The sequence below is a fragment of the Lactuca sativa genome, chromosome 3, assembly GCF_002870075.4.
Source record: "Lactuca sativa cultivar Salinas chromosome 3, Lsat_Salinas_v11, whole genome shotgun sequence".
Taxonomy (NCBI): Eukaryota; Viridiplantae; Streptophyta; class Magnoliopsida; order Asterales; family Asteraceae; genus Lactuca; species Lactuca sativa.
In genome coordinates, this window is record NC_056625.2 from 70,544,001 (window position 1) to 70,570,126 (window position 26,126).

General features: G+C 34.4%; 1 pseudogene; it reads left to right on the forward strand.

The window, feature by feature from the left end:
* LOC111891125 (ACT domain-containing protein ACR10-like) lies at positions 1–22,919 on the forward strand (annotated as a pseudogene).
* Positions 22,920–26,126: the final 3,207 nt, after the last annotated feature.

Sequence of the window (26,126 nt, forward strand, 5' to 3'; positions counted from 1 at the left end):
ATGGGCATACTATACGAAGACGTTGTGATAATCAAGCAAACAGAGAAGGAAGATGAAGTTACTATGATCACAATTACTAGTCTTGATTGTGATCTATGTCACATTCTCCTCTTTTTCAGTTTGAGCATCGTTCGATATTCAAAAAAATTTCAACTTTTTTCTGCTGCTACTTGAATTCTTTGGTATTTATATTTTGGGTGCTTTGATTGTTTTTCGATTTCATCTGAAAGTTCCCAAAACTAAACAAACTTGATTGATGAGTTTTTTTACTTACCTTTGTTTAGTTCTTAGTCCATTAGTCATCGCCGCCACACAGGTTTCAAGTTTCTAGCTTGATTTCGTTGTCGCCGATGCCCTAAGACTCCAGACTGTTAGATTTCTTATTTAATAAATGATAACTAGCAAAGTTTTTGAACTCTAGATTCGTTTTCAACCTTTTATTGTGATTCCATTTTTTATTCCTTTAGTTAAATATTTCTTTTGATCAATATTAAAATATATTAGATTATTTAAATATTTTCATCATTTCAATTCGATGAGGATTAGTGTAACACCCGTAAGTTAGGGTTAGATGTTTTAGTCATAGTTATCCGTACATGTTACAGACTATATAGACCTTTTATCACCAAACGATAAAAAATAGCATTTTTATAAAAGATTATTTAGGATAAATAATCTTGATGAAAGTTGTAGTATATGCAATGATGATTCCGAGGGTATAAATAATGCTCAAATCTTACTTCGCATGAAGAAGTTACGATTGTGAGTTCATCGATGTACTTCATTCCTCGTATTTGTTGTCTTTCTTGATCCTCATTAGCTACCAGGGAATCTCCGAAGCAGTATAGTCAACTTTTTGTTTATAGTGATCTATCAGGATAGATCTTAAGATCATTGTATAGGATCATTATGTGAGGATCGGCATGATGGGGTAGATTGTTTTGAGATATATTTATGTTGTTAATAACAGTTGGTTTTGCAGGTTTGAGATATAAGATTTAATATGATTAACTCATTAGGAGACTGAAAACCCTATCTATCTCACCAATTTTCTCAACCTGATCCACTCAGTTTATATTTATCATAAGTAGCAGTGCTAAGAATTTTAAAGGCTTGAATAGGATCTAGAGTGATTGAAGAGAAAACTTGTAATAGTATTCAGTGTCGTTAGGTCTTTATGTTGTAATGCATATTGTGTATCAATTATAACATACTTAAGATTTAACATTTGAGACAATCATTTGTACTCAAAAGATTTTAATATACTGGGATTTTCCACAAATAAAGATATTATGAATTTTAAAGCGTAAAGAAATTTTTTCAGTTATGAAAAATAGTGGATGTCACAATTAGATTATATCATTATAATGGTTCTAAAACATAACTTTGAATAAAATAAATCCTAATTCTAGATTTATGTGTTTGATTATGTTCGGTGTGATGAAAAAATGTATCAACTGATGGAAAATGGTGTTACATAGTGTTTTGGGCGGCCGGAAAACTAAGCACACGGTGGAGTTTATTGAAGAAGATACTAGTTGAAGATTGCCCCTCTTTTTCTTTAGCTAACATTCTCATATATTCTCCACCTGAATTGCTCCCACCAAAGGCTCCAGATGTCTTCCTCCTCAAGTTTTAATGCATGATCGTCAATGCCTCTTACATGGTACTCAATTATCATGAGTTGATCCTTCATGTTTTGTAACATCTCGATGATAAGGTACTTAAAATTTCAACCCTATAGTTTTATTATGTGGCAATTTAGTCCCTAAGTTCAAGAGAGTGTGCAAAGGAGCCCTAATGGCATTGCTATAATTATGGACTTTGGAGTACACCATGAGTACGTGGTGTATGTTGGGCGTACATCAATATACGTTAGGCGTACTGCCAGTTAAGGAAACCATAAATTTTAGGGTGTGTCTCGTAATTAAGCACACATATGGCCTTATTTTACCCACCTTAACTGCCTCTGTCCCTCTCATACGTGTTTGTAACCCTAGAACCACCTTGAAAATCCTTTTTAAGCTTAGAAGTGTGTTTTTGGGGCCATAGAAGAAGAAGGTGTTGGGTTTTGAGCATTCTAACACTCCTAAGTGTACATGCAACCCTAAATACCTTGGATCTATGTTTTCTCTATTATACATACAAATATGAACATCCAGGGTATTATCCTAATCTAGCATATAAAATAATGAATATAACAAGATAGAATACATACCTCTTTCATGTAGAAAGTCTTCATGAAGCTTGAGTGCCAAGTGCCCCAAGTGTGACACCTCAAATGGTTCACACAACACCAAATACATTTGGAATAACTTGAGAGAATTCTACACTTCATGAAAATCGGCTAGCCCTCTCTAGATGATACTAGTGGCCGATTTTGTCTAGAATAAGATCTTTATATAGTGTTACAATTAGGGTAAACCCTAATTGTCATGACTTTCCATTTCCTTGGATCCATGGGTTCAAATACACCATGGAGCATCCATGGACCATCCTATGGGTTTTAGCCCAACTTGATTATCCATGGAGCATTAGCCCACTATACAAGTATGGATGATTTACACAATCAACCCATTTATTTAATTAGTCTTCTTTTGATCACTTAATTAATCCTAGATTAATTCTTGATCAATACTAACTAAATAATCTTATTATTCTTATTATTAATATACTAGAACTTATAATATATTAATAACCATAAGTGTCTTATTTTTCTCATTATAGTCTATCCAAGTGCATGATGCCATGCAACCCAAATGGACCATGCCGGGTCAGGTCAAGTCTTACCAATTATAGTTATAGACTTAGACATTAATCCAACAGTCTCCCACTTGAATAAGTCTAAAAATAATATTGCGTATGACTTCAGGAACCGACTGGCAATCATAGCTCTCAAAAGCTTCTGTCGAACTTTGACCTTGTCGATGAACTCTGACCTTTGTCAATGACTTGTCCATTAGATAAGGCATCATATATTCCTCCATTCTAGATATCATATGAACTGAGACATGGATTATAATCATTCTCTCTGTCCATTTGTTGTTTCCCGATTTTCGATTTATGATGACTGACTAATTGAACAAATCAAATCAGTCCTGCCCCGGCCGAGCACTTCCATTTGTCATCATCAAATCATCGAGGGGCCCACAGATATCGCTTTTATCCCAAAGGTAAAAGGAATGGATAAACTTTGACTCATATGGCTTGTTCTACTACTTGTTGAATCATACACAAAGACACGTTTTATAGCACCGAGTTACCAAATGCGTTTTCATGCAATCAATGTACTATCAACTCATAGTAACAACTCATATCTCTAGGTTTGAAGAATATAAGATATTATCGTCTCATGATCACTCGTGATAAAATCCATGAAGTGATTCCAATGATCGCGGGTTGAATCCAATACTCAGAACTTATGAGCACTCATGAGTGTTGTAGCCCTTTGTGCAACACCTTAGACCTTTACAAGCCAACCCATGACAGTCTTAATTCATATCCACTTCCAACATATGACCGACTGTGGATGGTTTGAATAACTTAGTCATTCCGGAAGAATAACCTAGTTTATTCTGGAAGTCAAAACATGCAAAGTGAAGCACAATAATAATTGAATCCAATATGGTATCAAAACCTATGAACATAAATAAAACACCTTTTATTTATCACCATATGATTACACATTCTTCATTGTATACTGTTTTAGCTATCAACTTTATTCTTGAATTTAAAACAATAGTCGTCCCATGCTCCAAGCATGTACACTATGTTTTCTAAACACTAGTCATGCCATATACCAAGTATGCATACTATGTTTGTCTATGATCTTCACTTTGTGAACTAGATCAATTGAACATCACTCCAATGATCCTCTTTTCACAGTCCCAAATCCTTACTGCAAATGCAAGAATTCCAAATTCATGTCATTTACTGAAATCTGTTAGATTCTAAACTTATATGCATTGATCTTCTTGTAATGATTATGTACAGAGTCAGAAAGACTTGACAACCATCATTACAGAGCATTCCAAAGGAGATCAGCTCCTTGGAATCATCCTTCTTGCATTAAGTTTCCTTAATCTTACACAGATTGAAAATTCTAACTTTGAAACATTTCCAGATTCCATTTTTGACTATCACTTTTGAACAAGAGTTGCCTCCTTGCAGATTATGTCAATATGGTCCTTCCAGAATTATCACTATACTTCCAACTGTCCTTGAGCAACCAATCTTTGGTAAACCTTAGATTGTCCTCGACAATTGTTTAATCCTTTTAGTCATATCCAGTTCTAAACCTTTTCCCTTCTTAATGCCCCAGGCATTTGGAAAATTTTAGAAAGGATGAATATAGCACATGTAATCGATCCTATATCCGAAGCATTTGGGACACGATTCATGATGTCTCACATAAAGACTAAACCAGTCTTTTGTTATAATATTTCCACTTCTATTTGCAAAGTTCTCATAATTCAGGTTATGAAAAGGGATGCCGTAATCATAATCGAATTTTAGAACGCAAATAATGGACCCATAGACATAATTTCCTTATGTTGAGCCATTCCAACATAAAATTCATATATATATATATATATATATATATATATATATATATATATATATATATCCTTGACTAAATGATTAAAACCTCACGATCTAAGCTTATAGATTTGAGATGAAGTATAATTTCCTCTCCCTTAATTATAGCAAAACAACTTTTTCCCAATTGAAACCTTTTGTTTTCTATAATTAACATTGCTAACTTGCAATACTTATCATAATTATCATGCTCCCACTAACATGATGATTATTAGCATAACACTTATGCTCCCACTAGCTTTGACATGTACTCAGAAATCAGCTGGACTTCTAGAAATCAATACTTCATTGACTTTCTTACCAAAGTTTAGATTTCTGATGCTAGATTGTTTTGATAAAACTTTATCAAAATCATACACCTTCCCTTAGATAGCACACTTGTGTATCTAAACAATTATGAAGAGGGATGCCGTAATCATAATAGTTAGACCTTTTTGCCAATTCTCACAAGTCCAGGTTAGTGTGCCGGTAAACCACACACGCTCCACTAACGACTTTGAGAATTCAAACATCACAATTGCTATCTAGCTAAAATCTACTTAGTGAAAGGGTTTCCTCACCATCATTTTCATGAATCAGAGATAAACCTTATGACACTTAGATTTAATGGTGTATGTCTTCTTATCCATGTGAATTGTCAAAACCTTATTCACAGGACAAGGGTAATGACAAATCCAATCTCATATGGACTTAACTCAATCTTAACTTCTTGACACCTGGCAGCTTAAGGGCCTGCCATTGCTTCCAAGTTGTTGTGCAAAAAATTGAGAACTCTAAGAACTAATATGCAAAGCCAACTTTAACTGGAATGGGCACAAAATATGTCAACACGAAAGGTTATAAACCTCAAGTCGTGTGCTAGTGAAGAACTTCAGGTTTTACTCTTGATTAGTTCTTTAGACTTTCAAGACCTTTAAGACTCCCACTGTCCTCTTGACCTATAAGACTCCCTTGTCAAACATCCAAGAGATAGTGTGGATTCTAACCAAGACAAACACTTCACACAATTAGCCTAAGTTGATCTTTGTTTTATCCAAAACATCACAACTTACCAATTTCAACTGTACAAGAGTAGAAAACTTTTACTCTTACATTTGACAAGTGTTTTAAACCTTCTTTAAGACATGTCACTCAAGTTACAATCTTGGAATATGACTCTAAGACTTGTATTGGAACGAAGTATGACTCATCTTCTTGATTTAACCACTTCAACAATTCAAGTTCCTCTTCTTAGTCATAAGAATGCACTAGGATTTCCTTAGAGAACTAATTGTGCTATGGTTTCTTAATCATTAAGATGATCACAAAACTGATACTAAAGTACTCTCCCATCTTTTCAGATTTGAGAAACTTTTATCCTTCTGCCTAATTTGATTCTTCTTATTCGCTCTGTCATACAATGGAACCTTTTTCCAATGTCTTAGAGTTACACTTAAGCTTGTAAGTATAATCATATTTACTAAGCTTTTGTAAACTATGACGAATAGTTTTATCAATCTTTTGTGGTGGACTTGACCAGTGCACAAGAATGTGTATTTGATCCCTTAGTCCTTTACTTGAATCACACATCCATGTGACCGAGTAATTAGTCTTAATTTTTCCAATACTTGAAAGTTCTCATTCATCATGCTATACAACTTGCATGATTCCAAGTTCCGGTCCAATTGAAACTTGGGTGATGAGAATCTTTCCTTATTTGGTAAATTTAGACATTACCACAAATGAAAGAATCAATTTCATACTTTCACTCTTGCTATTAATGGAATCATATAAGCAACAATTTTTCCTCAAATGTCATTGTAAGGATATTTTAAAATAAATAAAATCTAAAATTTTCTTTTATTTGAAAACTTTACGGAAAAACTTATCCTTACAATCCATATGAAAACTTGTTGTTATCTATTCCTAATAAATATCTCATAACTCCTAAGAAGTAGCTCAAGAATCCGATCTTCAAACTACGCGATAGAAATCCATCTACGCGATCAGATTCAGCATATTCTTTTTTTAAGTTCCTTTACTTTTTCTTTGATTCTTAAAAGATCAACATGTGACCCAGTCACATCATGTAATAAGAATCTCAGAATAGAAACTTAGCAGAGTTAGATAGTGGACTTCACCTGGAGTAGAGTCAAACTTATTGACTTTAACACCCTTAGGTAAATTGGCAGCTTCGCAACCAATGCCCCTTCCTTTGGCAATTCAACATATGGACGCTTTGGTAATGGAACATGGGACTATCACAGACCTAGCTTTCCTCTTTACCATTTGGTCAACCCAATTGACTATGGCCGATCCCTTTCCGCTGGGAAGAGAGAGCTTTACTAGATATCCAATGTCATCATTGTCAATGTCCATAAAGTTTTAGGAAGTTGATCTTATCAAATAGATAAGATCAATAAGGGTCTTGTCATAGTCTGTTTCATAGGTGTTCCAAAAGAACTCACTATGTGACTTAGAAAGTAGTTGAACCACCAACTTTCTCAAGACTTTGACACCCAACTCTCCCGGCTTGTCAATATGTGACTACATCTCCAAGATGTGACCACACCTAGACCTTGCCTTGCCAATGGGGCCTGAGTGACCTTAAACTTTTCAAGAACTTGTGGGTTAGGGAGAATAATTTGAAGAGGTGAAGAAGTATGTTATCCATGGGACATCATCTTCATTTGGAAATCTTGTTTCAAGAGATTTGGGAAGATCATAAATGTCTAAACCAGACATCTTTTGGGAGATATTCAAGAAAGTTGATCTTAAAGTCCTTAATATGACACCCAATATGAAATATTAAGGCTAGGACCCAACAAACTATTTTATAACTTAGAAGAGGGATGTCGTAATCCAAGCTATAAAATATTTGAAGGTAGGTGAATGACGATTCACCAATTTCCACCAAGATAAACAAAATGTATTATTAGGTTTTAGTTGGTTTTGAAACTCCTAGATCTTTTGAGATTCATTGAACTGTTCAATGGCATGTTTCAATCTCGAGTGTGCCCTTCAGGTTTTGTGACTGGGATGCCGAGGATCACAAAACAAGGTGTGAAGTAACCATGAAAATTACTTGGTACCCTTAAGTGTTTACCCCTCAATCGATGTGTCGGTTAACCACACACGCTCCATCGATACTATGATAAACATTAAGTTACCGTTTACCTACCTTGTTAAATACGAGTTAGTGTGCTAGTTAACCACACACGCTCCACTAACCGACTTAAACAAAGTGCAAAGTGTAATTTCATGGATTAGCGCCTTATTCACATTTTCCTAAGTAACTAAGATTGTGTATTATTAAGAGTTTAGTTACTTAGTATTTATCATTAATACTTTTAATGAAGGGAGAATTCTAGTCCTGTCAAACCCATTCGGCTAACGACCCTCCACCAGTCAACCAAGCGGTGGGTGAGAGTGGACACCCATTAAGTTGCCATTTTATAGGCAACAACCTTATACCCACCTTATAGACCGGCTTCGTGAATGAGGCGTACTAGCGGTAAGACTGACTTTACTCTTATACATATATATATTATTAACTTATAATATTATAAAGTATAAGGGTTGAATTTTAACTCTTTAAAATTCTAAGGGCTAACTTGGAATTAAAGTATTCATAAGTGAAAACTTTTCAAATTCCAAAACTTGAGGGCAAGTTTTGAAACTATTCAAAACTAATTAATTCCATGACTTATGTGTTTAAAGTAGTTTTAATCCAAAAACTCTTCAATTTCCATAACTTGAGGACAAGTTATGGAAAACTTTAAACTAATAAAAGAATTAACTTTTCTTTATTTTATAACTTATGGAATTAATTAAGGTTACACTCTTTTTTTTATTATTATTTAATGAAGAGACTCTTGGTCCTCCATAACTTGAGGACAAGTTATGGAGTCATAAAACCATTTAATTAGAACTAGACTCTTCATTTTTGTAACCTTTGCCAACTATTATGAGTTTTATGAAACTTAAATGTGACTTTTCATATAACTTGAGGACAAGTTACAAAAACACATTTTAGAATCAACTCTTAGATTAATTTGGATTGAAAACAACTATTTCACTCAACTTTCTATTAATCTAAGCAACTCATAAGAACAAGATAATTCAAATCAAACTTTTTCATGTAATTAGTCTAAACCTTAAACTAATACAAAACATGAATCTATTGACAATTATCTTTGAAATTGTATTAGCATGAACATTACCACATCAAAAATAAGTTTATAAGTCAAAAAACATCTTAAGGGTAATGTTCCTAGTCCAATTCCAGCCAAAAAAGTCGAATTTATGCTGTCTGGGGTTCCAACTCGTCGAGTGCACGAACCAGCTCGGCGAGTTGGATGCTTTTTGCCTTGGACTCGGCGAGTCTGCTGGGCAGAAAGCATCAAAACTCGATTTTCCAGCTTCTTTTGCAAGTATAACAAGAAAACAAGCCTAGGCTCTGATACCACTGTTGCGTTTTGAGCATTCTAACACTCCTAAGTGTACATGCAACCCTAAATACCTTGGATCTATGTTTTCTCTATTATACATACAAATATGAACATCCAAGGTATTATCCTAATCTAGCATATAAAATAAGGGATATAACAAGATAGAATACATACCTCTTTCATGTAGAAAGTCTTCATAAAGCTTGAGTGCCAAGTGCCCCAAGTGTGACACCTCAAATGGTTCACACAACACCAAATACACTTGGAATAACTTGAGAGAATTCTACACTTCATGAAAATCGGCTAGCCCTCTCTAGATGATACTAGTGGTCGATTTTGTCTAGAATAAGATTTTTATATAGTGTTACAATTAGGGTAAACCCTAATTGTCATGACTTTCCATTTCCTTGGATCCATGGGTTCAAATACACCATGGAGCATCCATGGACCATGCTATGGATTTTAGCCCAACTTGATTATCCATGGAGCATTAGCCCACTATACAAGTATGGATGATTTACACAATCAACCCATATATTTAATTAGTCTACTTTTGATCACTTAATTAATCCTAGATTAATTCTTGATCAATACTAATTAAATAATCTTATTATTCTTATTATTAATATACTAGAACTTATAATATATTAATAACCATAAGTGTCTTATTTTTCTCATTATAGTCTATCCAAGTGCATGATGCCATGCAACCCAAATGGACCAAGCTGGGTCGGGTCAAGTCTTACCAATTATAGTTATGGACTTAGACATTAATCCAACAGAAGGAAGGAAGCCAAGCTCATCTTGAAGGAGTGGAACACTTGGATTTGGATTTCTACTTCATTTGCAACCATTCTAAGGTAAAAAGCTTGCAACTTTATCCCTCCAGCTCATAGATCTAGTTTTTGGTGTATTTATGGAGCTTTTTGGTCCCAAAATGTTAGATTTTGAATATGGCATGTTCTTCATCTTTGAGTTGTCCTTTCAGACCCTAGGAGGATTCTTAAGTCATAAAAATGGGTTCCAAGTGGTTAGTTTTGTTCGATTAATGTCTAAGTCCAAAACTATAATTGATAAGACTTGACCCGACCCGGCATGGTCCATTTGGGTTGCATGGCATCATGCATTTGGATAGACTATAATGAGAGAAATAACACTTAAGGTTTATTAATATATTATAAGTTCTAATATATTAATAAGATTATTTAATTAGTATTGATCAAGACTTAATCTAGGATTAATTAAGTCATCAAAAGAAGACTAATTAAATATATGGGTTGATTGTGTAAATCATCTATACTTGTATAGTGGGCTAAGACTCCATGGATTATCAAGTTGGGCTAAAACCCATAAGATGCTCCATGGTGTATTTGAACTCATGGATCCAAGGAAATGGAAAGCCATGAAAATTAGGGTTTACCCTAATTATCACTAACTATATAAGCATCTTATTGTTGACAAAATCGACCACTATGTGTGATAGAAAGGGCTAGCCGATTTTCATGAAGTGTGATTTTCTCTCAAGTCATTCCATGTGTATTTGGTGTTGTGTGAACCATTTGAGGTGTCACAATTGGAGCACTAGGCACTCAAGCTTCATGAAGACATTCTACATCAAAGAGCTATGTTATTCTAACTAGATATATTCATATGAATCAATGTTATTATGCTAGTTAGGATGAATACCTTGGAAAGTTCATTTTTGCATGTATAACAGAGAAAACATAGATCCAAGGTATTTAGGGTTTCATGTACACTTAGGAGGGTTAGAATGCTCAAAACCCATCAGTGGTATCAGAGCCTAGGCTTGTTTTCTTATTATACTTGCAAAATTGGCTTAAAAATCGAATTTTGATGTTGTCTGCTTAGCAGACTCGCCGAGTCCACTGATGGACTCATCGAGTCCAAGGAAAAAAACATCCAACTCGCCGAGTTGGTTCGTGCACTCGACGAGTTGGACCCCCAGACAGCATATATTTGATTGTTTTGGCTAGAATTGGACTAGGAACATTACCTTAAGATGTTTTTGGACTTATAAACTTGTTTTTGATGTGGTAATGTTCATGCTAATCCAATTTCAAAGATAATTGTCAATAGATTCATGCTTTGTATTAGTTTAAGGTTTAGACTAATTACATGAAAAAGTTTGATTTGAATTATCTTGTTCTTATGAGTTGGATAGATTAATAGAAAAGTTAATTGATTATGTGTTTTCAATCCATTTTAATCTAAGTGTTGATTCTAAAATGTGTTTTTGTAACTTGTCCTCAAGTTATATGAAAAGTCACATTTAAGTTTCATAAAACTCATAAAAGTTGGAAATGGTTACAAAAATTGAAGAGTCTTGACCTCAAGTTATGGAGGTTCAAGAGTCACGTCATTAGGTAATAAAATGTGTAACCTTAATTAATTCCATAAGTTACAAAATAAAGAAAAGTTACATTCTTTTATTAGTTTAAAGTCTTACATAACTTGTCCTCAAGTTTTGGAACTTGAAGAGTCTTTTAATTAAAACTACTTTAAACACATAAGTTATGGAATTAATTAGTTTTGAAGAGTTTCAAAACTTGCCCTCAAGTTTTGGAATTTGAAAAGTGTTCACTTATGAATACTTTAATTCCAAGTTAGCCCTTAGAATTTTAAAAGCTAAAATTCAACCCTTATACTTTATAATATTATAAGTTAATAATATTTATATATATGTATAAGAGTAAAGTCAGTCTTACCGTTAGTTGGCCTCATTCACGAAGCCCGTCTATAAGGGGGTATAAGGTTACTGCCTATAAAATGGTAGTTTAATGGGTGTCCACTCTCACCCACCGCTTCCTTGACTGGTGGAGGGTCGTTAGCCGAACAGGTATGACAAGGACTAGAATTCTCCCTTCATAAAAATTATTAATGATAAATACTAAGTAATTAAACCTTTTATAAATACCCAATCTTAGTTACTTATGAAAATGTGAATAAGGTACTAATCCATGAAATTACACTTTGTACTTTTTTTAAGCCGTTAGTGGAGCGTGTGTGGTTAACCGGCACACTAACCTAGACTTAACAAGGTAGGCAAAGGGTAACTTAATGTTTATCATAGTATCGATCGAGCATGTGTGGTTAACCGACACATCGATTGAGGGGTAAACACTTAAGGGTACCAAGTATATTTTCATGGTTATTCACACCTTGTTTTGTGATCCTCGGCATCCCAGTCACAAAACCTGAAGGGCACACTCGAGATTGAAACATGCCATTGAACAGTTCAATGAATCTTAAAAGAATCTAAGAGTTTCAAAACCAATTAAAACCTAATAATACATTTCGTTTATCTTGGTGGAAATTGGTGAATCGTCATTCACCTACCTTCAAATATTTTATAGCTTGGATTACGGCATCCCTGTTCCAAGTTATAAAAGTATTGTGTTGGGTCCTAGCCTTAATATTTCATATTGGGTGTTATATTAAGGACTTTAAATCAACTATATTGAATATCTCCCAAAAGATGATCTTCCCAAATCTCTTGAAACAAGTTTTCCTAAAATGAAGATGATGTCCCATGGAAATCATACTTCTTTCACCTCCTCCAATTATTCTCCCTAAACCACAAGTTCTTGAAAAGTTTAAGGTCACTCAACCCCTATTGGCAAACAGAGGTCTATGTGTGATCACGTCTTGGAGATGTAGTCACGTATTGACAAGCCGTGAGAGTTGGGTGTCAAAGTCTTGAGAAAGTTGGTGGCTCAACTACTTTCTAAGTCACGTAGTGAGTTCCTTTGGGACTCCTATGAAACAAACTATGACAAGACCCTTAATGATCTTATCTATTTGCTAAGATCAACTTCCTATAACTTTATGGACATTGACAATGTTGACATTGGATATCCAGTAAAGCTCTCTATTCCCAATGGAAAGGGATCGGCCATAGTCAACTTGGTTGACCAAATGGTAAAGAGAGAGGCTAAGTCTGAGATAGTCCCATTATCAAGGGTCCATTGCCAAAGAAAGGGGCATTGGTTGTGAAGCTGCCAAATTTATCTAAGGATGTTAAAGTCAATAAGTTTGACTCTACTTCAGGTAAAGTCCACTATCTAACTCCGCTAAGTTTCTATTATGAGATTTTTGATATATGATGTGACTGGGTCAAATGTTGATGTTTTAAGAATCAAATAAAAAGTGAAGAAACTTAAAGAAAGAATATGTTGAATCTGATGGCGTAGATGGATTTCTAGTGCATAGTTTGAAGATCGGATTCTTGAGCTACTTCTTAGGAGTTATGATATTTTGCTTAGGAATAGATAACACCAAGTTTTCATATGGATTGTAAGGATGAGTTTTTCCTCAAAGTTTTAAAATAAAAGGTAAATCTTTTGATTTTATTTATTTTAAAATATCCTTACAATGACATTTGTGAAAAACTATGTTGCTTATAAGATTCCATTAAGAGCAAGAGTGGAAATATGAATTTGATTCTTTCATTTGTGGTAGTGTCTAAATTTACCAAATAAGGAAAGATTCTCATCATACAAGTTTCAATTGGACCGAAACTTGGAATCATGTAATTTGTATAGCATGATGAATGAGAACCTTCAAGCGTTGGAAAAATTAAGACTAACTACTTGTTCATATGGATGTGTGACTCTAGTAACGGACTAAGGGATCGAGTACACATTCTTGTGCACTGATTAAGTCCACCACAAAAGATCGATAAGACTATGTCATGATTTACTAAAGTTTAGTAAATATGGTTATACTTACAGGCTTAAGTATAATTCTGAAGCATTGGAAAAAAATTTCAGTGTATGGCAGAACGAATGAGAAGAATCAAATTAGGCAGAAGGATAAAAGTTTCTCAAATCTGAAAAGATGGGAGAGTACTTTAGTATCATGTTATATAATCATCTTAATGATTTAGAGACCTTATCACAATTCATCCTCTATGTGCATTCTGGTAGCTAAGAAGAGGAGTTATGAATTGTTGAAGTGGTTAAATCAAGAAGATGAGTCATATTTCATTCCAAAACAGTTCTTAGAATCATACTCCAAGATTGTAACTTGATTGACATGTCTTAAAGAAGGTTTAAAAACACTTGTCAAATGTAAAAGTAAAAGTTTTCTACTCTTGTACATTTGAAATTGGTAAGTTGTGATGTTTTGGATAAAACAAAGACCAACTAAGGCCAATTGTGTGAAGTGTTTGTCTTGATTAGAATCCACACTATCTCTTGAATATTTGACAAGAGAGTCTTATATATAAGTTTAGAATCTAACAGATTTCGGTAAATGATAGGATTTGGAATTCTAACATTTTCGATAAGGATTTGGGAGTGTGAAAAAAGAATCGTTGAAGTTATGTTCAGTCAATCTAGTTCACAAAGTAAAGATCATAGACAAACATAGTATGCATACTTGGTGTATGGCAGGACTAGTGTTTAGAAAACATAGTGTACATGCTTGGGGCATGGGATAACTATTGTTTTAATTCAAGAATAAAGTTGATAGCTAAAACAGTATACAATGAATAATGTGTAATCATATGGTGATAAATAAAAGGTGTTTTATTTATATTCATAAGTTCTGAGAACATATTGGATTCAATTATTCTTGTATTTCATTTTGCATGTTTTGACTTCCAGAATAACTAGGCCGTTCTTCCTGAATAACTAAGTTATTCAAACCATCCACAGTCAGTCATATGTTGCAAGTAGATATGAATCAAGATTGTCATGGGTTGGGCTTGTAGAGGTCTAAGATGTTGAACAAGGCGGTGCTACAACACTCATGACTACTCATAAGTTATGAGTATTGGATTCAACCCGCGCTCATTGGAATCACTTCATGGATTTTATCACGAGTGATCATGAGATGATAATATCTTATATTCTTCAAACCTAGAGATATGAGTTGTTACTATGAGTTGGTTATACATTGATTGCACGAAAACACATTGGTAACTCGATGTTATAAAGCGTGCCTTTGTGTATGATTCAACAAGTAGTAGAACAAGCCATATGAGTCGAAGTTTATCCATTGATGATTTGGTTATGGCAACTGTAAGTGCTCGGCCGGGCCTGGACTGATTTGATTTGTTCAATTAGTCAGTCGTCATAAATCGGAAATCGTGAAACAACAAATGGACAGAGAGAATGATTATAATCCAAGTCTCAGTCTATATGATATCTAGAATGGAGGAATGTATGATCCCTTATCTAATGGACAAGTCATTCACAAAGGCCAGAGATCATCGGCAAGGTCAGAGTTCGACAGAAACTTTTGAGAGCTAGGATTGCCAGTTGGTTCTTGAAGTCATACTTGCAATAATAGTTTTAGACTTATCAAAGTGGGAGACTGTTGGATTAATGTCTAAGTCCAAAACTATAATTGGTAAGACTTGACCCGACCCGGCATGGTCCATTTGGGTTGCATGGCATCATGCATTTGGATAGACTATAATGAGAGAAATAACACTTAAGGTTTATTAATATATTATAAGTTCTAATATATTAATAAGATTATTTAATTAGAATTGATCAAGAATTAATCTAGGATTAATTAAGTGATCAAAAGAAGACTAATTAAATATATGGGTTGATTGTGTAAATCATCTATACTTGTATAGTGGGCTAAGACTCCATGGATTATCAAGTTGGGCTAAAACCCATAAGATGCTCCATGGATGCTCCATGGTGTATTTGAACCCATAGATCCAAGGAAATGGAAAGCCATGACAATTAGGGTTTACCCTAATTGTCACTAACTATATAAGCATCTTATTGTTGACAAAATCGGTCACTATGTGTGATAGAAAGGGCTAACCGATTTTCATGAAGTGTGATTTTCTCTCAAGTCATTCCATGTGTATTTGGTGTTGTGTGAACCATTTGAGGTGTCACACTTGGGGCACTAGGCACTCAAGCTTCATGAAGACATTCTGCATCAAAGAGGTATGTAATTCTAACCTGATATATTCATATGAATCAATGTTATTATTCTAGTTAGGATGAATACCTTGGAAAGTTCTTTTTTGCATGTATAATAGATAAAACATAGATCCAAGGTATTTAGGGTTGCATGTACACTTAGGAGTGTTAGAATGCTCAAAACCCATCAAGTTTTGCTTCATGCATCTTGTAGAATGTCTTAATGGAATAAGACCTTGTGTTAAGCACTTATTGGACATGCTAGGTCATAAAGTTTGAGACTTTATGACTCATAAGAGTATTTTAGCCATGGATATGAAGTTTAGACATACGAGCTTAAGCCATTAAGCTCTTAATGGAATTTTTGCAGTTTCAAGGGCACAACCCGCATACTCAGAGTACGCCTTGCATTCAAGGTCAATCACCCCGATGGTGGTCAACCTGCGAGGCTTCATGTACGCCCAGTGTACCTCTGGAGTATGCCCCACGTACACACCCTCAGTTATCACGATCGAGTTGAATCGGTTGGGTTGACTCTGTTAGGCTAACTCAGTTGACCTAATTGGTTTGTCCAAGTTTGACCTTGAGGGTATTTTGGGTATTTTGGGATTTTGATGGAAATTGGTCATCTGTTGGGAATAGGTGTCAGTTAGAGAGCTGAGATTCGGAGTCAAGACAGCATCAAGCTTTTGTTCAGTTTGCGAGGTGAGTTTTCCTCACTGTACTTTTGGGTCGAAAACGCCAAGGTCGGCCTATTGGGTTGTTATCCTGGTTTATTGCATGTTGGTATGATGTAGTGATGTGTTAGATCTGTATGTATCCTAGTATATAGTATGTTGCTATGCTTAGTTGTCTATAAGATCTGTCTAATTGTCTGTTGACTGGTTATATGTTATGTATATGTCAACATGGTTTATGTGTGGTTGGGTTGAGGCGGACCAGTGTAGACTGAAGGCCAAGAGACCCAGGACGTCCTGGATAGACTGCAGGCCCGAGAGGAGTACTATGAAGGTCGAAGGCCCACAGAACATTCCAGATAGGCTGAAGGCCCAGTGAGTCGTACCAGTCATGCTAAAGGTTATGTGAGTTGTGACAACCCAAGTTGTTCCGTTACATTTCCCCGTTACCGTTAACGAAATATTCCACTGTATAAAAGTTCCGTTAATTAGAGGGCATCAATTTAATAAACATTCCATTTGATTACCTTTAGCATGTCGTTAAGTCGTGATGAAAGGAGATAAAAACACAGGACACACATTTCCATTTATTGGGAAAATGTCAAGTTTTATTATTACGACCACTAAATCGGGTGCGACCAAAAGCACCGTTTAACGGCAGTATCGGGTAAAATTCCACTGAGCCCCGACTATGAAACCTATATAAGGGTGAGTGGAGTCCATTGGAGACTTTTTACACTCTCTCTCTAAACTCTCTCTCTAGACCCGTTTTCGCTCCGAATTCGTAACCAAACGCTTCCAAATTGTAAGTCCACTTACCCTAGCGTATTCTAAATGTATTGATTTATGTTTATAGCCCAAAAATCATCCAAGAAGGCATGGTATCAGGAGTTTACGGCTCAGGAACATTCTAGGGCCGTAAACCCCTAAAATGGTGCCAAACATGCCTCTAAACTTGTCCATAAGCTTGGAAATAATTAGGGGATATAGCCTAGGGGTGTTTAAACACTAAAATGCATGGATTTAGGACACAAACAAGAGTTTACGGCCCAAGCACAAGCTTAGGCCGTAAACTCCTCAAAAATCATGTCAAAATGTCCCAAAAACACTCCCAAACTCATCTTAGGGCTCATCACATAATTTAGGGACTTATTCTCTTGAGTTTAAACCATTGGAACTCTCCAAAATGATTTAAAGAAAGGAGTTTACGGCCCAGACAATGGTCAAGGCCGTAAACACCCTAAATCATGCCCAAAAGTTAGTTTTTGCCCCCCAAATGACCATAGGCTATTTCTATAAAATGCTAGGAAGGATTTAAGGGCTTAAACACAAGGAAAATGAGGGATTTCTTGGAGTTTATGGCCTAAGCATTATCTAGGCCGTAAACTCCCCAAAACCCCCTCAAATGTTGGTTTTAATCACCCAAAATAGCATCAAACTTCATAAGGAAATTCTAGGAAGGCAATAGGGGCTTAAAACTTCACTAAACTCAAAGATTGAGAGTTTACGACCGTAAACTCCCTTAAGAGAGTTCCTAGGCCGTAAACTCCTATAAAGTACCCTTAGAGACTCAATTCCACTCATGCCTTTTGGGAAAAGTGCTTAGAATAAATCAAGGAACAAGCTAGAAGCATCAAACACCAAGGATTATGACCTTGGGAGTTTACGGCCGTAAACTCCCTTAGGTTGGGCCGTAAACTCCAATATTGGTCCATGTTAATGCTTTAAATCCATTTACACACTTGATATTCGAGTTTAGCAAAGTTCCACAACTGATAAGAGACCCTTAGCACCCTTAAACGCTACCCGGGACCCCAAACACTCAACCAAAAGTGTTTTCCACTCCTTTGAATGGGTATAATTGTTTGATTAGTATATTATATGCTAATTGTATGTGAACATATGTTATCATATGTTAAAATAGGTCCTTGTGTGTGTTCAAGTCCTTGCGTGACCCCGAACGCCCAAACGGCACTTCCGTCGGACCTACTTACACCAGGTGAGTTCATACCCCTGAATGAACCTTTTAAATGCTTTTAAATGTTTTATAGGGGGGGATTACAAGTTAAACATGCCAGTTATCATATCAATCACATGTGATTGATAACCCGCATGCACAAGATTTTTCCACTGTACACTGTTTTACCGAGTAGGACACTGTAAATGGCTTTCAAAAAGGGTTTTTAAATTGTTCAAGTTCTTACTTTTATAGCTTATCAAAGATTCATTTTCAAACTGATTTATAAAAGATTCCCAAAGATTTCTAAAGGTTTTCACACCTATTTTATCAAAGAATACAAATGCGATTTTCCTGAGTAATAAAGTTTTCAAAGGTTTTCATGAATATTTTTAATTGTTAATTACTGTTGCTTCGCTTATACTTATTTTATACTCCTACTCTGTAATGCTTTCGCTTATACCTGAAGTCACTTATACCTAATGACGCTTATACTTATTCACACTCTTACTTAGTAATATGAGTCTACTTCGCTTATACTTGAGATCGACTTTACTTCACTTATACTTGATACGCTCTTACTTCACTTGTGGTCATCTCCACTTCGCGATGCGCTTATACTTATCCGACACTTATACTTCACTTGCGACCGCTCTTACTTCACTTGTTAGACACTCCTACTTCACGAGAATCACTTTTACTTGATACCCACTCAAGCATAGTTAGATGTATGTTTGTGCTTGTGTAGATGCATATAAATAATGGTTGAAGGACTTAGGAAGGTTTGTCCGCCCTATTTCCTTTTCTTCGTTGAGATGTGGTCTGGTGGGATCGGATGTCCATCCGAAGGTCATTTGATTCATTAGTTATATACTATGTATACAAGCTTAGACATACGAGTTATTTTGGTCAATTCAGTTAAGAGTCTCTTCCTCTATTTTATACTTTCATTAGAAACCCACTACTGGGAAGTCTCTACCTCTAGTTCGGTACTTTCATTAGAAACCCACTATTTGGGATGCATCTTCAGGACACGGCCTTCTCTGTCGTCTAGTTGGTAACCAGAGTCTCCTGTAGGGAGAGCGGACATTGTGTGTATAGATCTATACGAGATTGACACCCCCGCACCCTGACTGCTAGCTATAGTCCACGGCTCACCAAGCCAAGGGGTGACAAATGTCACATTATATAGATGCTTGTAGGGCGTCTGGAACTCTAGTCAGTATGGTTACGAGTATCCTGGGTTACCTTATAATTCATGGCTTTAAGGTAACGGTATTTCGTCAGCAATTTACACTGTATGCTGATGTCACTTTTCAGAGTCACACTGTTTTGACCTTGCTAGCTGTATCTTTCATTTGATATTGTCTGGGGTCTATAGTCTCTGTTTCGACCTTGCTAGTTTTATCTTTCATTTGATACTGTCTGGGGTCTATAGTCTCTATTTCGACCTTGCTAGCTGTATCTTTCATTTGATACTGTCTGGGGTCTATAGTCTCTGTTTCGACCTTGCTAGCTGTATCTTTCATTTGATACTGTCTGGGGTCTATAGTATCTGTTTCGACCTTACCAGCTGTATCTTTCATTTGATAATGTCTGGGGTCTATAGTCTTTGTTTTGACCTTGCGAGAGATACTTTTCATTTGGTATCGTCTTCGATCTATATTCACTGTTTTAGACCTTATCAACTGTATCTTTCATTTGGTACCTTCTGGGGTCTATGTCTCCCCTTTGTTAGACTGAACCAGGCATGTCGTCAGTTCGATACCCTCCTAGAGTCTATGATTCTTTGCCTTAGTCAGCAGTCCTTACTGCTGAGGCATATGTTATTCCCTGATGTCTCTTGCTTTCTTTAATAATCAAATTCAATATTTTGATAATAACAGCAATTGGGGGAAAACTTCACTGTTGAGAGGAAGATCTTTGGCCCCTCTTCATTCTCTATAGGGTTCCAAACCTTTCTTCAACATAGGTGACAAGGAGCGAGGCCGTGATGGAAGAGATCAAACACGGGAATAAGAAGTAATTCCATTACCTTTTTTTTTCATTTTTATAGAGGGGGATGGAGAAAGTGGACAAAACAGACTCGCATTTCTCATCGAACAAATACAGGAAAAGAATAGTTTACGATATAGATAGATATATATTTAACAACAACATTCTAAGAAAAGATATTAATAGATATCGGTAGTTGTCCGGTCGTACCCAAACAATAAGATTCCTGAGGAAAATGCACCTAAGATCAAATATTTCGAGCCGGCTTCCGTGGAAAATTCAGACTTTCTTTTTGATGCTGCGATCACATAAAAACATAAACTTTGAGGACCACATTACACTGAACAGTCTTGGTAGAAGGCTGCTTTATTTAAAGAAAATATAGGATTTTCTGGAAAGAACACTGATGCACTGAAAACATTTAAACTACTACTTATTAAAGTTATTTGACTAAATGACACTAAATACTTATGAACTCACCAGCATTTGTAAAAATGCTGATACTCGCTTTTCAAATAACTTGTAATCTCAGGTCAGCAATTAGACAGGTACATCCCCTGGAGCTGCTGATGAAGATGGCTTAAGTACCTTGCTACACTTTATATATTTTGCTTGTATTACTTTGATATTATGTAATGTAACCATGTAAAATTATTACTATTAATGCAATGTTTTGTTGTACTTTGATTACTATATGCATGTGTTGTGATACTTGACATGACGTCATCCACCCCAGAACGTTTCCGTCGTTCCGGTTTTGGGGTGTGACATGAGCGTACCAGATAAACTGTAGACAGGTGGGGCGTTCCAGTCAGGTTGAAGGCTCTGTATGCATGTTGTCTCTATTATGCTTATGTTATGTGTTGGTACTTTGGGGGATCTCACTAAGCGTTGGCTTACAATTTTGCGTTATGTTTCAGGTACTTCAGATGATCCTGGGAAGGCGAAGGCGTGACCGTACACATCCTCATGTTTTTTGACTTATGATTTTTTGAGACTCTGATGTTGAACTTGTTTTGAAAACTTTGATTGTAAACAATTTGCGAAATTGGTTGGTTTTAAAAAGTTTAAATTTATCATGATTTTTATGGATGTTACATGTTTGTTGATAATTTTGGTTGTTATATGAAATAAATATTTGAAATAAATGTAACACACATTGTTTGTGATCATGAATTGAGCATTCAAAGAATTACAGTATCCACCGCCCTAGATAGGATGGTGATGGACTTGTTTTTCATCAATGATACAAGGTTCATAACATTTTAATCTTTTCCACTTTAAAGCAAGTTAAATTAAATAAATTACCCCTTTTTGTTATGATATCAGGGGAGTTCTGCATACATCAAAGAGAAAAGAGGATACATATGATCATTTAAAAGTTGTGGTAGGGGACAAGATGGTGAGATGTGATATAGAAATGGTGGGCCCCAAAATCACTATGTGTTTCATTAAACATGGATAACTCTCTAAGGCCTGCTCGTACACTAATCCTAATTGTTTGTCGTGATTACAAAGGTATGATTCTAAATCATATCTTTGTATCACTTCTTATATATTTTACAATTCTAGAATTACCAAAATCAAATGTCGGGTTGAAAAAACAAAGATTATGGGTATGACTTGATTTAGATGTGTGATGCGGTGGCAGTGGCAGGGCCACCGAATAGTGCACTTATCATTCTAATGATTCATTTAAATGGTATATGGTGCAATTCAAGGTAGCTTATTATTATTTTATTAACATTATGTTAAATTAACACAATGGAAGGTGAATGAGGAAATGCAAGGTCAAAACTTTTGATTTTTGAGATCAAATCTTGAATGATCAAACCATAACATAAGGACTAGATGTTTTCTTGTTTGTGTACAGAATGGTGAGTTTCATGAAGATGGTGGAGTTACTCCAAGAGCTGTTGAGAAAAATTTTGACATGGTTGGGTCCAAAAATATAGAACAAGCTGTGTAAACTGGATTTGAAGCCAAAATGCAAGTAATTTTGTCTGAACTACAAAACCACTAAAAATTTGATTCAACTTACTTGCATTGCAAATAGCAAAGACTAATCAATGTAATACAACATTGAAGAGAGTGGTAGAGTCTATTTTCAATGGTGATTCTCATGTACCTTTCAGAGATAGCAAGTTAACCATGCTTTTGCAGGTAAATGTTAACACTTTACATATATCTTAAGTTATTAGCTATCTATATATTATATGTATGTAATATGAACTTATTTCTAAAAAAGATGTGCATATAACTATAAAAGGATATGCAATTTCATGAGATGGATGCATCTTCAAGTGGTGAAGTTGCAAGGCTTAAAGCTGTCATGGAGACTATGAAATGAGAACTTACTCACATATTCCTTTTAATGTTGTGTTTTGTTTTTCTATAATAAATTTTAGGCAATACTAGCAATTCATTAAATTTATTTACTGCTGGAATGATCATTTGTATTTAACATTATATTTTGTGCAATGAATTACTTTTATTGTGTATGGTATTTTATTTTATATTATAATGTTTTAGTGTTTTATTTAATTTGAAAATTCGTAAATCTATTAAAAATATATATTTTGTTATAACACTTAAAATTATGACAAGCAAAAATGTGTTTCAACTTTTTTCTTTATAACATGGGATTTATTGATACGCAATGTGTGTCTTAGACGCATGTCGTACATGCAGGTCGTAAGCTTATGTCACGCAAATGTGTGTCGTCTTCCTTTATGATAGGGGCTTCAATGACATGCATTTGTGTGTCATCTGTACCCTTTTATGACACACATTGCATGTCATGAAAGGTAGTTTTTCTATTAGTGGTGATTGTAATTTCCAACGGTGGTTGTAATTTTTGATGGTGCTCCGATAACAATGGAGGTCTGGTGGTGGCGGCATTGATCGGTGGTGGTATCTTGAAGATAAATATTTTAAGAGAGATGGGAGGGGTAGTATTTATTTTTCATTTTTCTAATTGTTGCAATAAAAAGAAAATAAAAAGGGTAAATAAGTCATTTTATATGGACCAAGAACCAATTACGATAGAAATTGAAACCATATGGATGTGTACGTTTCCTCTCTCTCTCTCTCTCTCTCTCTCTCTATATATATATATATATATATATATATATATATATATATATATATATATATATATATAAGTCGGATCACATATAATAACTTTTGTTATTAACTTGAAAGAAAAAAAATTATTTTTATGTATGTATCGATATAAATTCATGGTGGTCAACGCTTCAACATATTCAATGTAAACTTAATATTTTCCTTCATAAAACTAAGCTCGAAAACAAACAAACAAATATATATATATATATATATATATATATATATATATATATATATATATATATATATATATATATATATATATATATATATATATATATATATATAGAAACATAAACAAACTTGAATTTATACCCACACATACATAAAAAAAAACAAGTAAATTTTTTTTATTTAATGAACAAAAGTTATATATTTACGTCGAATACGTCGAAACCTTGACCGCCTTAAGTTTATATCAACACATACATAAAAATAAACACGTAAAACATTTTTTGAAGTTAACGAACGAAAATTATTATATGTGACCCGACTCATACGTAAGAAACGTACATAAAATTAAGCATAAAAACGTAAAAACAATTAGTTACGTCGAAACATAGACAAACTTGAATATAATTCGTTTTTTTAAGTTAACGAAGAAAGTTATTATATGTGACATAACTCATTAATAGGAAACATACATAAAAGTTAACCACAAAAACGTAAAAAAAATTACATCGAAATGTAGACAAACTCGAATTTAAACCGATACGTTTATAAAAGAGCAATTAAGATTTTTTTTTTTTTAAATTAACGAAATAATTAAAGTTCTAAATTTACTTCGAAACATTGATCATTTTGAACTTATACAGACACATACGTAAATATAAACACGTAAAATATTAGTTATTTTTAGATTAACGAACGAAAGTTATTAAAGAAAATCAAATTATACATATAAGCACGGTAGTTTAGAAAATGAGGGGTGAAAATAACATTTTATAAAGTTCAAAATAAATAAATCAAAGTGACATCCTCTAAAAAGTAAAAGGGTGGAAAAATTTTAAGCTCATAAACATTAAATATAGACAAAATTACATAAATGGTCTCTATGGTTTACCCTTTCTCACAAACTTAGTCTCTTTTACCTAAAATACCAAATTACCCAAATACTAAAGGACAAACCTTTCTCACAAACTTAGTCTCTTTTACCTAAAATACCAAATTACCCAAATACTAAAGGACAAAAAGTAACGATATGAGCAAAAAGGAGAATTCACGCAAGTTTTGGAAATCACATGGTCCATGTCGTCAAAACAAATTAGCAAGGACTGAGTTTCCGACTTTTGCTAAACCACAAGGACCATTTATGTAATTTTGTTTTATTTTTATCAAGCGGCTATTATACCCATCTTAGGAATCTAAGCTTAAAAAATCATCAAACATCCTCATTTTCAACAAAACAGACTAATTTTTTTTTAATATACAACCAAATTTTGGCATGACCTCTACATAAGTACAACATAACCTTCGGAGAACCTAACAATTCAAAACTAAAAAATTGATTATATTTAAGTTACTATTATATAATACAACTTGAAACCTTTATGGGCGACGAAGCTACTTAGTTCTAACCGATGACTATGTGTTATAGGGTGTTACAATCTCAAATCTTCCAATGACCTTAATTGCTCATCTAACCACTTAAGTATAACCTTCGAAGTATCCACTAATCTGTTATTTGTACTTGAACTTGTAATATATGTCATCACACTACTACAAAAAAGAGCATTACCGACGGCCAAAACCGTCGGTAATCCGTCGCTAATGCTCTTTACCGACGGAATTGTAACACACCAAAATCCGTCGCTATATTCTTGTCGCTAATTGTTTGTAACGGATTTCTGACGGCAATGGCTAATTTTTAGTAACGGATTTTTCCGTCGGAAATAGTAACGGATTACCAACAGAATATACTTTGCAACGGATTACCGACGGAATTTTTTTGCAACGGATTACCGACGGAAAAATTTACTAACGGATTACCAACGGAATTTGAAATAACTTACTAACGGATTACCGGCGGAATTTGGAATAACTTACTAACAGATTATCGACGGAATCCCAAAATAACTACAAATTTTTTTTGTAACAGATTAGCAACGGATTTTGGCATTATAAAAAAATTTACAAATTAATGAAGAAATTAAAAACTATAAATAATTACATATTCTACACAAATTTTTTAAACATATATTAAATTTATATTTTAAAACCAACAAATATAAAAGTAAATCGATAAATTTCAATCATTTGACATACATTAAATCTATAAGTTTCAATCCATATTGTCAAATATCATAAATCTCAATCCATATTGTCAACAACCAATAGAGAATTCTTTCTTGATTAGCTTGTTGATTCCACACCTATCTCAAATTGAGAGTTGTTAGCTAGAGAGATATTTATATATTTCCAAATACCA